The following is a 12747-nucleotide window of genomic DNA, read 5'->3' as shown; positions in this document are numbered from 1 at the left end:
TTGTGCTGTCCATTTTTGAGTTTTTGTATCTAGTCCTGTTGCACAGTCTGTATCCCTTCAGCTCCAATTACCCATTATCTTACCCTGTTTCTAACTCCTGCTGGTCTGTTACCAATGACATATTCCAAGTTTATTCTCGAATGTCGGTTCACATCAGTGGGACCATACAGTATTTGTCCTTTAGTTTTTGGCTAGACTCACTCAGCATAATGTTCTCTAGGTCCATCCATGTTATTACATGCTTCATAAGTTTATTCTGTCTTAAAGCTGCATAATATTCCATCGTATGTATATACCACAGTTTGTTTAGCCACTCGTCTGTTGATGGACATTTTGGCTGTTTCCATCTCTTTGCAATTGTAAATAACGCTGCTATAAACATTGGTGTGCAAATGTCCGTTTGTGTCTTTGCCCTTAAGTCCTGTGAGTAGATACCTAGGAATGGTATTGCTGGGTTGTATAGCAATTCTATATTCAGCTTTTTGAGGAACCGCCAAACTGCCTTCCACAGTGGTTGCACCTATTGAATTTTTTTAAATACTTTTATTGACCAAACAAAACAGCATACAAACACAAACATTCTTAACATATGAACATTCCATACCTGGTGTATAATCAGTGGCTCATGATATCATCAGATAGTTGTATATTCATCACCATGATCATTTCTTAGAACATTTACATCATTCCAGAAAAAGAATTAAAAAGAAAAAAGAAAAAACTCATACATACCATACCCCTTACCCTTACCCTCATTGACCACTAATATTTCCATCTACCCAATGTATTTTAACCTTTGTTCTCCTTTTTTTTTCTATACCCCTTACCACTCCCTTTCCTTGGTCACTAGTATTTCAATCTACTCAATTTATTTTAACATTTATTTAGTGATTTTTTTTTTTAAGGAACAAGATAAAAGCACAAACTTTAAAACTGTTTAACAAAGGCAACAAATAACTCACACTACTGTAGGACTTCCTTAGTTTCAAACTGTGTTCTAAGTACTTTAGGTGACCAACTCACTCAATCCTCCCAAAGCCCTTTGAGGTAGGTAATTTTTTAGACATAATTTTACAGATACACAGAGAGATTAACCTAGGTTGCCCAAGGTCACATAGATAGTAAGTGGCAGATCTAGGATTCAAACCAAGTCTGGCTCTAGCATTTTTGTACAGAACCAGTACCCTATGCTGAATTTTGGTACAGATAGGATTTATGAGTTCCCTCCTCTGTGCCGTGGGTATTCACATTTCTTCTCAAAGTAGGGAACATATCCTCTATTTATAAATAAAACATCTTCTTTCCTTCTGTTCTCCAGAGATGCAAAGTGTGAATGTCCATGGCTGAGGCCAAGGCCCACGTTTTTTCACTTCTTCCATGACATCATTCAGCCTACTTTATTAGTCCCAGAGCCCCTACAGCAGTACTGTGCTAGGCTCTGAGAATGTGTGTCAAATAAGTTACAGTGTTTCTCCCTTTTTGAATTATGGATTCTTGGATTATTAAAAGAAAAACTGAATCTGTAATATTTGACAATGCATATATAGAGCTCCCATGAAATTGAATAATTATATCATGAGACAAAATATAAACGAAGAAATCACCTTACTTTTTGTACTGTGCTTTACAGTTTACAAAAGTCTTCCTTAGCCCTTTCAACATGAAAAAAGTTAGAATGGGCATAGCCAAATACCCCTAAAGAGTGGGAGAAACATCAAAGGTGATGGTGGATTTATACAGAGAAAATAGGGTTTAACAAGTGAGTATGACTGCTGAATCATTAAAGTGATATTTTTAGCCTCCAGTACCACAGAGCAGCTAGAAATAAAAACCTAAAATGGTAGATTGTAACCCATAGCAAACTCTGAAATCTGTTCTACAACTAATTGTTGTGCTGTGCTTAGAAATTTATTGCTTTTTTTTATATATGTTATTTTTCACAAAAAAGAAAAAAAAGTCAATTGGGATGATAAATCCACAGCTATATGATGATATTGTGAACCACTGATTGTATCCTTTGGATGATTACATGGTATGTGAATTTATATATGTGTGTGTGTGTGTATGTGTATAATTATATATATATAAATAAAAATACATAATTTTTAAAAAGCCTTCCTTATTTACTAATGCTTATAATAAAATGTGTTATATTTTAACATGGATTCTGGATCGCATCTCCCCTCTTCCTCGACTATTAGAATAGTTATGGACACTTTTGGACTGGGATATTTATTCTCTATGTATTGATATATAATTCAGAAATTTATGAAAATTAAATTTTCAGTTGTGGTAGATTAGATCAAATGCTCCTCTCCTTTGGGGAGAACATCCTTCCTGTCTCACTGATTTTGAACTTGGCCATGTGACTTGCTTTGGCCAATGGAATGAGAGTGGACGTGACAAGAGCAGGGGATTTAACTGAGCTTTCGTGGTTGCATGGTTTTGCTTGTTGTCTTGCAATCCTGTCATTCACCATGAGAGGTGCTTGTCGCTGGAAACCACTGTCCCTGCTACCTGATCCCAGAAAGAGAGATGCGCCGAGTAGACCTGAAGCTAACCAGGGGCCTAAAGGAGACCCATCCTGGTTAACTCAGGCCTGTGAGGAAGAAAATAAATGCCTTTTGTTGTGAGCCAGTGAAAATTGGTAATTGCTTGTTATACAATATTATTGCAGCAGAAACTGGACCACCATCGTCACGGTTGTTGAAAAAGGAAGTCACATTTACTGACAACCTATTTTGTGCCAACTATTTTGCTTTCATTAACTCAATTACTTCTTACAAAAATCCCAAGTGGTGGGAACTATTATTATCCCACTTTACAGATGAGACTAAAGCACAGAGAGGTTAAGTAACTTCCTGAAGATCATGCAGCTAGAATAATAAAGGCTGCATTTAAACCTTGATTATTATAAAGCTGGTATTCTTTTCTCACTACTGCCTCATATTATTGTCTAGCAAGGTGTTTGTTTTTTTTTTTTTTTTTTTTGTAAATCCCAGGTATAGAATGAGAACTTTCTAAAGATAAAAATGCATTAAAAATGCATTAAAAGTTACACTCTAAGATATAGGGTGAACAGTTAACTAATGAGGTTGAACTTAAATGCAAGGAAAAAGATAGAAGTAAATGTTGTTCACTAGTGGGTCTATAAGTAATGTTACCATATTGAAGGTGAATATGATTGAAAGGAATTGTATAGACTCGTGTCACACTGATTAACAGTACAAATATAATTAAGTTCTTGCATGAACTACTGCAAAGGTATGAATCTTGTACAAAGAGTGTATAGTTTTGGGGTCTAGGAGGAAAACTGCTATTGCATGCTATGGGTATGTTTAACAGGAAAAATCAACAGTACTGTAGCAATACCAGGGGTAAATAATGGTGGGGAGGGTCAAGAGTTAAGGGGAGATTTGCATTTTCTATTTAGTGAAGGTGTGTTGATTGGTTCTTTCTCTTGGGAACAGTGAAATTATCTAAAATTGAAAGTGTTGATGGACTGTTGACTGAACATTATACATGATGCCCAGTGAATGGAGGTGGCTGAAGGATGCACTGACTGAGAAGTAGATTGGCAAATGATGGTGTATACATATGATTGAATATTGTGTTGCTACAAAAAGAAACAAAGTTGTGAGGCAACGTTGTGAATGAACCTGTGGGACATTTGGTAAGGCAAAATAAGCCAGAAACAAAAGAGCAAATATTGTATGTTCTCATTTAGAAAATATTTATAAGAAAACAAGCATCTAGATTGTAAGCTTTTATAGCAGTCACATTTAGTCCAAAGTGGTAATTGTTATTTCTGGATTTTGAGAGGTTGTTTTATATATGTATGTAACCTGGTGTGTTAGTTAGATTCAGTTGTCAACTTGGCCAGGTGAGCATACATAATCTTGTTGCTGCGGACATAAGCCAATGGTACGTGAACCTCATCTGTTGCCAATTACATCTGCAGTCGGCTAGGAGGCGTGTCTGCTGCAATGAGTGACGTTTGACTTAATTGGCTGGTGCTTAAATGAGAGAACGCAATGTAGCACAGCTAGCAGCTCAGCATTCCTCATCTCAGCACTAGCAGCTCAGCCCAGGCCTTTGGAGATGCAGAAAGAAGTCACCCCTGGGGAAAGTTGTTGGAACCCAGGGGCCTGGAGAGAAGACCAGCAGAGACCATCCTGTGCCTTCCATGTAAGAAAGAACCTCAGTGGAAAGTTAGCTGCCTTTCCTCTGAAGAACCAACAAAATAAATCCACTTTTATTAAAAGCCAATCCGTCTCTGGTGTGTTGCATTCCAGCAGCTAGCAAACCAGAACACCTGGTATTCAGAGGTAAGAATGAAGCCCATCAAGTTGGGATTAAGGTAATTCAGAATACAGGGATAAGAAATACATTGTTTGCATTTTAGAACTTCATCTATCCTTTTTTTCCCTGATTGAAATGTTTATTCAGATAATTGTAGATTTTGATGAAGTCATAAGAAATAACACAGTGAGCTCCCATGTACTCCTTTACTTAATTTTTTTAGTTTTATTGATATATATTATATGGTCACATACCATGTAATCATCCAAAGTGTACAGTCAGTGGTTCTCAATATCATCGTATACCTGTGTGTTTACCATCACAATCAACTTTTTTTTCTTTTTTGTGAAAAATAACATATATACAAAAAAGCAATGAATTTCAAAGCACATCAAAACAATTAGTTGTAGAATAGATTTCAGGGTTTGGTATGGGTTCCAATCCCACAATTTTAGGTTTTTACTTCTAGCTGCTTTAAGATATGGGAGACTGAAAGAAATATCAATATAATGATTCATCACTCGTACTCATTTGTTGAACCCTACCTTCTCTGTATAACTCCAGCATCACCTTTGACCTTTCTCCCACTCTTTAGAGATATTTGGGCTATGCCCATTCTAACTTTTTCATGTTGGAAGGGGCTGTCGATAATATGGGATAGTGGGATGGAACTAATTGATGTTCTGAGAGGCTGGCCCCTCTGCATTTCAGGGCTTATCTGATCTTAGGGACCCATCTGGAGGTTGTAGTTTTCTGGAAAGTTACCCTAGTGCATGGAACCTTTGTAGAATCTTACATAATGCCTTAGGATTGGCAGGAATGGTTTTGGTTGGGGTTTGGGAAGTTATGATAGGTAGCAATGTCTAACTGAAGCATGTGTAAGAGTGACCTCCCGAGTAGCCTCTTGACTCTATTTGAACTCTCTTAGCCACTGGTACATTATTTGTTATATTTCTTTTCCCCCTTTTGGTCAGAATGACATTGTTGATTCCACAGTGCCAGGGCCAGACTCATCCCTGGGAGTAATCGCCCACACTCCCAGAGAAATATTCATCCCTGAGTGTCATGTCCCATGTAGGGGGGTAGGGTAATGTTTCACTTGCAGAGTTGGGCTTATAGAAAGAGAGGCCACATCTGAGCAACAAAAGGGGTCCTCCAGAGGTGACTCTTAGACATACCTATAGGTAGGCTAAGCTTCTCCACTACATTCATAAGCTTCACAAGAGCAAGTCTCAAGATCAAGGGCTTGGCTTGTTGATTTGGGTGTCCCTAATGTTTGACACAGTATCAGGGGTTTCCCTGGTGGTAAAATTGAATAGTTCCATGAGTACTTTCATGGTTTCCCACAAACTATATCTTTTGGACAATGCATTTATCACTTGAAAGCCATAAATGATGAACCCTGCTTAATGTTATCTGCTTGATGAGTACAAGTACAGACATCTATGAAAATCAAGGAGCCCAATCTCTAGAAGATTATTTTGCTCAACTCCATCAGTTTACAAATGAGGAAACAGTCATAGAGGTTTAACTAATTTGGTTGAAATCACCTTGTTCTCTTGATGGCTGAGGATCCATTCACCACCCTCTTCTCCACCACTCATCATATAATAATTGTTTTGGTTTGCTAAGGCTACCGGAATGCAATGTACCAGAAATGGATTGGCTTATGCAAAGGGAATTTATTAAGTTACAAGTTTTCAGTTCTAAAGCCATGAAAATGTCCAAATTAAGGCATCCAGAGAAAGACACGTTGACTCTAAAGAAAGGCTGATGGCGTCCAGGGTTCTTCTGTCATATGGAAAGGCACATGGTGATATCTACCAGCCCTTCTCTCCTGGGTTGGTTTCAAAATGGCTCTTTCAGCTCCTATGAGTCCTTCTGGCTTCTCCTGAGACATTTTCTTTCTTTCTGTGTGCTTCACTTGGTTTCATCCCTCTACTCTCTGTATTGGTTCTGAACTCTATGTTTTTTGTCTTTTATTCACAGAGGATTCCAGGAAATGGATTAAGACCCATCTTGAATTGGTGGGTCACATCTCCATGGACACCATTTAATCAAAAGGTCCCACACAACAGTAGATCTGCCCTCACAGGGATGGATTAAAAAGAACATAGGCTTTTCTGGGGTACATAGCATTTTCACACCAGCACAACTGGTCACCAAATTACACTGAGCCTCAACCTCAAGATCTCTCTGTCACATTTTGCCTCATTTCTCCCCCTAGTGCCAATCCAGTTGCTGATGACCTCCCACTTGAACCAATGCAATTACCTTACCTGGCCTCCCTGCCTGTCTTTCCCTTCCCTCTCTATTTCTCATAAACACACACAATTTTCTAGCAGTCTTCCTAGAAACCAGGCTTTATCTTGAGCACAAACCTTGGGTGCAATGGCCTGGATATGAATTCCAGTTTTCACTGTTCTCTCACTAAGCAGACTCAGCTATTGTGGATTACCCAAACACAGAAGTGAAGTGGGACTGGAGAGGGGTTAAAAGCTCAGCCCTGTCCCACCGATTAGGGCAAAGGCATCTTCCTACAGCATCCAGCCAGTACAGCCAAGCTCACTAAACCAGAATCAGCACTGAGAGATATGTATGCTAATTAAAACCAGCAATGTTGTTCTGTTCTGAGCACAGTTGGGGTGGAGGGAGTGGAAAGTATGTGGAGGGGGTGAGTGTGGGAGGGACAGTTGAAAATGATAGGAAGTCCCCACATCTGCTGCCTACTTCATTTTTCAATGAAAACCTTTCCTCTCCCTGGAAATGTAAGCAGAAATGAAACTTTAGTCAAGGCTGAGGGTTTTGGTAGGACAGGAAGACTGGAACTAGAAGGAAACTCTCTCTATGAATGTGAAAAACAACCTCCCTTCACCACAACTCCAAGGCACAGAGAGAATAGGGAGAGTCAGGCAGCACAGCTCAGAGGGTCCAGGAGGAAGCACCCCACAATTCAGATGTGCACTTACCGCCCTAGAAAAGCAAGACACCTGCCCTTGATGTGCCATTCTAATTACCCCATGCTAGGTTACTTTGATACAAAGGGAGGATTGAGTTCATTGTGTCCTCAGGTAAGAAGGTAAGTTTACAGTTGAACCTGAGTTGGAGAATCAGTTGCTACATTCCAGGAATGAACCAGATTACTAAAGAGTCAAACAGTTTAGGGAAATGAGCAGAAATGAGGCTAATGAAATTCAGTTTTACACAGCTGGAAGGTCATGCATTAAAGCAGAATCCAAAATACATTTAAATAGAGCCTTAATAGGTAGAATTACAGAAAATAATGAGAAAAGAGCCCTGGGGTTAGATAACAATATCATCAAGAGTTTAGTTATAAACAAGGGATTTCCTTGTGGAGCAGAGGAACTAATGTTTCCTCTCTGCAAATGAGTTTCTCACATCTCTTTTGGAATCCTGTACGCAGTCCTGAGCTACCAAGAAACCAAGTACTGTGTTTAAAAGGAAGCAAGAGAGACAAAAGGCAGGCTCGGTCTGAGGCTCAGGAAGATGCTATAATATTTTAAAAGGCATTTCTCACCCTATGCCTGAGCTGAGTACAAAAAAGAATTATTTCTTTAAACTTTGGCTTAGGGGATGATTAGTCTCCACAATTCTTTTCACACCTCTTTCTCATCCTTTTGCTAACTTAGAGCTTTTCTCTGTTGTACATGTCTTGTACAAGGCTTCTAAATTAATTACAAGGAGAGAGCAGGGAGTGTGAGCTGAAAAAAGGAAATGGAATACTTTTGAAGTTAGCAGTGATATGAGCACAGTAATATACATAGGAGATTATTCTGGAATCAACAATTCAGGGCAGGCTACTGCCTTGGATTTTTCAGACTTCATCTGAAAAAATAATGTAAGATATCTCATTAATATTTTTATGTTAATTATATATTGAAAAGATATTATTTGGAATATGTTAGGTTAAATAAAATATATTGTTAAAATGAATTGTGCCTTTTCTTTTTTTTTACTGTTCTTAAAGTGGCTACTAAAAGATTTAAAATGTAAACTTGCTTTAGATTTTCAAATAGTGGAACAGAATTCTAATGTACCAGTTTATTGTCCCCTTATTAAATTTTTAGGGCATGTGATGGGAGGGAGTGGGGGTAGGGCAAACTGATAAATTGGGAGTTTGTTTTCATTTTCTTTTTCTGGGAATATAATCACAAACCTCTCAGTCTAAATTTTCAATTGGAGTGAATGTTTGGTTTCAATGAATGCTGTGGTACAGAAATTTACTTAATAATATTTTAAGAAATGCAGCTGGGCAAAAGAAAGGACCCAGTGAGTAAGATGAATTCTTTAGGTGTAATTTCACATGAATCAAATTAAACCCATAAATTCTATGGCTTGTGAAAACCCTGTTTATCACAGAAGACAGAAAAATGCCATCATTTATCCATCTTTGTATACTAAAGGAAGTTGAGAAAATGTTAATCCAAATAGAACACTAAACGCTCTGTTGTGCCCCAGACTGTTGCATCTGGTAGAAAAAAAAAGAAAGAAAGCAGAACTCTTTCTAATGGTGGATTTCTTTTTTCTGTGTAAGTCAAAGAACAGACTGTGGTCTAAATTGGAAAAAAAATGTATAAGCCTTATATAACCGTAAAGGCATGTGGATGGGTATGAAATTATTTATAATCCTACAGCGCTGGTGAAACACTCCCTTTTCCCACCTCTGGAAAGATTGACATGATGTAGAATTCTTGCACCCAGGTGGCTTTTGGCAGCTGTTATTTTATAACTGTGAATATGAAAGCGATTATTTGGCACCATCTTTTATGCTCTTCTTTCTAATTAGAAAACTGATTTATATGAATACAGTAATTAGAAAATGATTATACAAAAGCAATGATTGTAAACCCACAACTTCTCTAATAAAGAAAAAAATGCAAAAAAAAACCCACAAAATAATAAATCCAAACAACTAAATGCATATTATTCTAGACAAGGGGTTTACAAAATTTAAATTAAAATTTACCAGTGAAAAGATTATACAACATTTGGGGATTAATATGGCACTGAGTGATTTGCATACACTCAGCATCTTTACTGAGACCATCTAACACCTCTTTAATCTTGTTGAAGCATTTACATTTTCCATATAAGGAAAATGACTACAGTTCTATTTGAATGCGTAAGTAACATTTTCAACAGGATGGCAAAAATGGCCTTGGACTATGACTGCAAAGCACAGTGGGAAGAAGAAACCTGATTGGAGGATAAATCTGGCTTTTTAACATAATTGCTTTTCCTAAGCGAACCCTAGAGTTTCCTTTATGTTAAAATAGGTTGCCCAGTAGGCCTTGGGGCTGACAATGGCTTTTAAATCTTACTAATCTTCCCTGGAATGGAACCAGCAGGATTCAAAGAGAAAAATAGCTTTCTCTAACATTTACTAATCATTGAGTTCTTTTCTTTTTGTATTAAAAAAGGATTAGTACCCTTAAGATTAAGGGGTTAAAACTCTCTGAGGGGGAATTTGAGGCAGCCTAGAACTGGGAAAGAGGGAAGAGAAAAAAAACTGTGAAGGAGCCCTTGAGCAAGGACAGTTGATCAAGGTCAGGAGGGTCCCGTGTCCTAGACAGACAAACTGCCTGGAGCTACCCACTGATGGGTAACACCAGACAGCAGCCGACTCACCTGCAGCCAAAGGACCCTCACCTGAGTGAATGAATCATCTACGGAGAAGGGTGCAGCCAACCAAACCACCCAAATGCACTCACTTTCTATCACCAGGCACCACCCTGGAGAGAAGGGGGAGTAGGAAAAAGAGCCCCAAACAAGGAAGGGGGAGAGGGAATAAGTAAAGCTAATCTACAAAAGCAAATGGCTCCACATTGTGTATTGCCTCCTTTCCCTCTTTTCTCATGGGAGTGCCTGCATGTCGTCTCACGTGTATCTAATACATTTTCTGTCTGTTTACTCTAAAAAAAAAAAAAGGATTAGCAGCTTAATGTAATTATTTCTTTTAAAATTACTGACAGTATTGCTAAATGCATTTAGATTGTGTCATTGAGTGATCACAGCATCTGAATTCAAAAAGATTTCATCAAGAAGACCAGATCAGAAAGTGCAAGGAAATTAATAAAGCGCACTTCCAATTCTCATGGTTTAACATGTATTGTAATTTAGAAAGAAAATACAAAATATAACAGATTTCAAACTGCCTTTATATGCACATATTTTATTTAACGGTGGTGTTTATTACAAAGACACTGAAATTTGAAAAACAGAAAGAAACTTTGGAAAAATAGCAGTTATAGGGTGGCCCCACCCAACCTTCTGAGTGCTGAGCCTGGGTCTGCAATTTATTAGGCTTATAATTTCCAGGCAACTTATTTAACTTCCTGGGAAATCAGTTTCCCTCATCTGTAAAATAGCAATCATCATCATAATAATAGTACCTATCTCAAGGGTTATGCAGATTTTTAAGTGAGACAATGTATATATGTAGCCCAAGAGAGGATTCAATAACTTTAAGGAAACTGCAGCAAGGACACTGCATGGTCCCACCATTAAGTTGTTACAGAGCTACAGCTGGGATTCAAGGGCAGTGCTCTTACCTCTTCACCACGACTTTAGACTTGTCCATTGGACTTAAAAATTATTAATTTCCACAATCCTATTGCACTGTTTTTCTTTAGGGGCTTATAAACCCCAAGTCCAACTAAATACAAACACCTACAATACAGGAAAATACACCTTAAATTTTAATAATTAAAAAATTAAGAATGATCTAAATTGTAATAGATTTGTTTACTAGAGGCCGTTAGTTGGCATGAGTTAATTCTTCAGAATTTATGTAACCTGGAAGACTTCACCTGTGACTTTTGAACTCTTCTACATGCTTTCTTTCAGTTTGTCTCCCTCTGGTGGATTTTGAAAAAATACCTGCTTTTATTTTCAGAATTACTGTATTTGGGATTATTTGAGATGGGCTTTACTCAAATTAAGAGCTCATCATTTGTCAACCTGGTTGATGTGGGACTTCTAGAAAACTGCCTTGCCCAGATGGGAGTCTTTTGCAGAGGCTTGAATTCAGGGAGGGTAGGAAATAGGGGATGGCATCTGTTCCTGTACACTGGCACCAAGATGCATATGCAAAGGCAGTGAGGTCTGTGCCGAGGGCTACCTGTGATTGAAACCACTGAGAATAATACAGAACAGATTAGGGGTAAAAGCCTGCGGCAAGCAAATAGGAAACCTAAGCAGGGGCTAGATCACAGGGACATTTTAATTTCTGTTTAATTTTACTCTGTCTGTGACAACAGTTGTACCAGTTAGGATTAGGCTGCAAAACAGAAACTCAAATGAGTGACATTTTGAAAAACAGAAGTTTATTTCTGTCGTATGTAAAATAATTCAAGAAGTAAATTGTCCAGGGTTTTGTTGTTGAGATCCCTGTCATCAGGGATCCAAGCTCTTTCCAATTCACTGCTCCTCTATCCTTGGGTGCAGGTAGCCTCTATCCTCATAGTCCACAATAGCTGCCAGAGCTCCAGTTCATCATATGCATTTATCCAACTGAACATCCACATTAACACTTCAAACTCAACTTTTTCAAAAAAATAAATTATTTAATTTCCACCCCTACATCAGATCTTCCCTTTTTTCCCTCTAGTTCCTCTAGAGAGAGAGGCATCTATCCCTCTATGTCTGAAAAAAGAGACATAAAAGTGGGATTGAGAAGGAGGGGCCAGAGACGCTGGACCCCAGAAGAGAGCGTGTGTGCCTCAGAAAACAAGAGGGGAATTCTTTGAAGTGGAATGGTGACCAGTTATGCCAGATTATGCTGTGGTAAGATCAAGTCACACAAGGTCTGAAAGTCAGTTTTTATTAGACCTGGCAGTGAGATCATCGGTGAGGGTGTAGAGCTGAACCCTCTTTAATGTTCAAGCTCATAGACCAGAATTGCACTGTTTTTGACTCTCGCTATTGTGAAAATGGAAGCATGTAGGGAGGGGAGGGGAGGGTAGAAGCTAGCTGGCAGTGGCCTGAGAAGTGAAGGGAGGAGTAAGGAAGAACAGAAAGTGGGTGTTGGCTTTCAAGAAAATTGATTGAGGGGAGGAGTATCCTGTCCTTTCCTGTAATGGTTGACTCAATCACATACTTAAGGTTGGCATCAAATAAGAAAGACCTGGGGACATTTCAGCTCTGTTCATGGGGAAAGTCTTGCAGTCTCTTATCCCATTCATATCCAGGCTTCTCTCCTTTAATTCCATTCCTGCGTTTACTAAGATCCTGATATTTGGGGGCCTTAATGGCCCCTGCTTTCCCCTTGGTCTTAATGATGTTAAGCATTTTCTTTAGGATCCAATATGCCTACTGACTCCTCTAGGCTTGTTACACCCTGTCCAGGGGAGACCAGACAAGAAGAGAGATAGACAGAGGGAGAGCAGGTGCTGGAGGGCAGGAGGAGAGCTTGGGGGAGGGAGA

Source organism: Tamandua tetradactyla, chromosome 4, assembly GCF_023851605.1.
Source record: "Tamandua tetradactyla isolate mTamTet1 chromosome 4, mTamTet1.pri, whole genome shotgun sequence".
Classification (NCBI taxonomy): domain Eukaryota; kingdom Metazoa; phylum Chordata; class Mammalia; order Pilosa; family Myrmecophagidae; genus Tamandua; species Tamandua tetradactyla.
The sequence above is the reverse complement of the archived record's forward strand: the minus strand, read 5'-3'. Positions refer to the sequence as shown.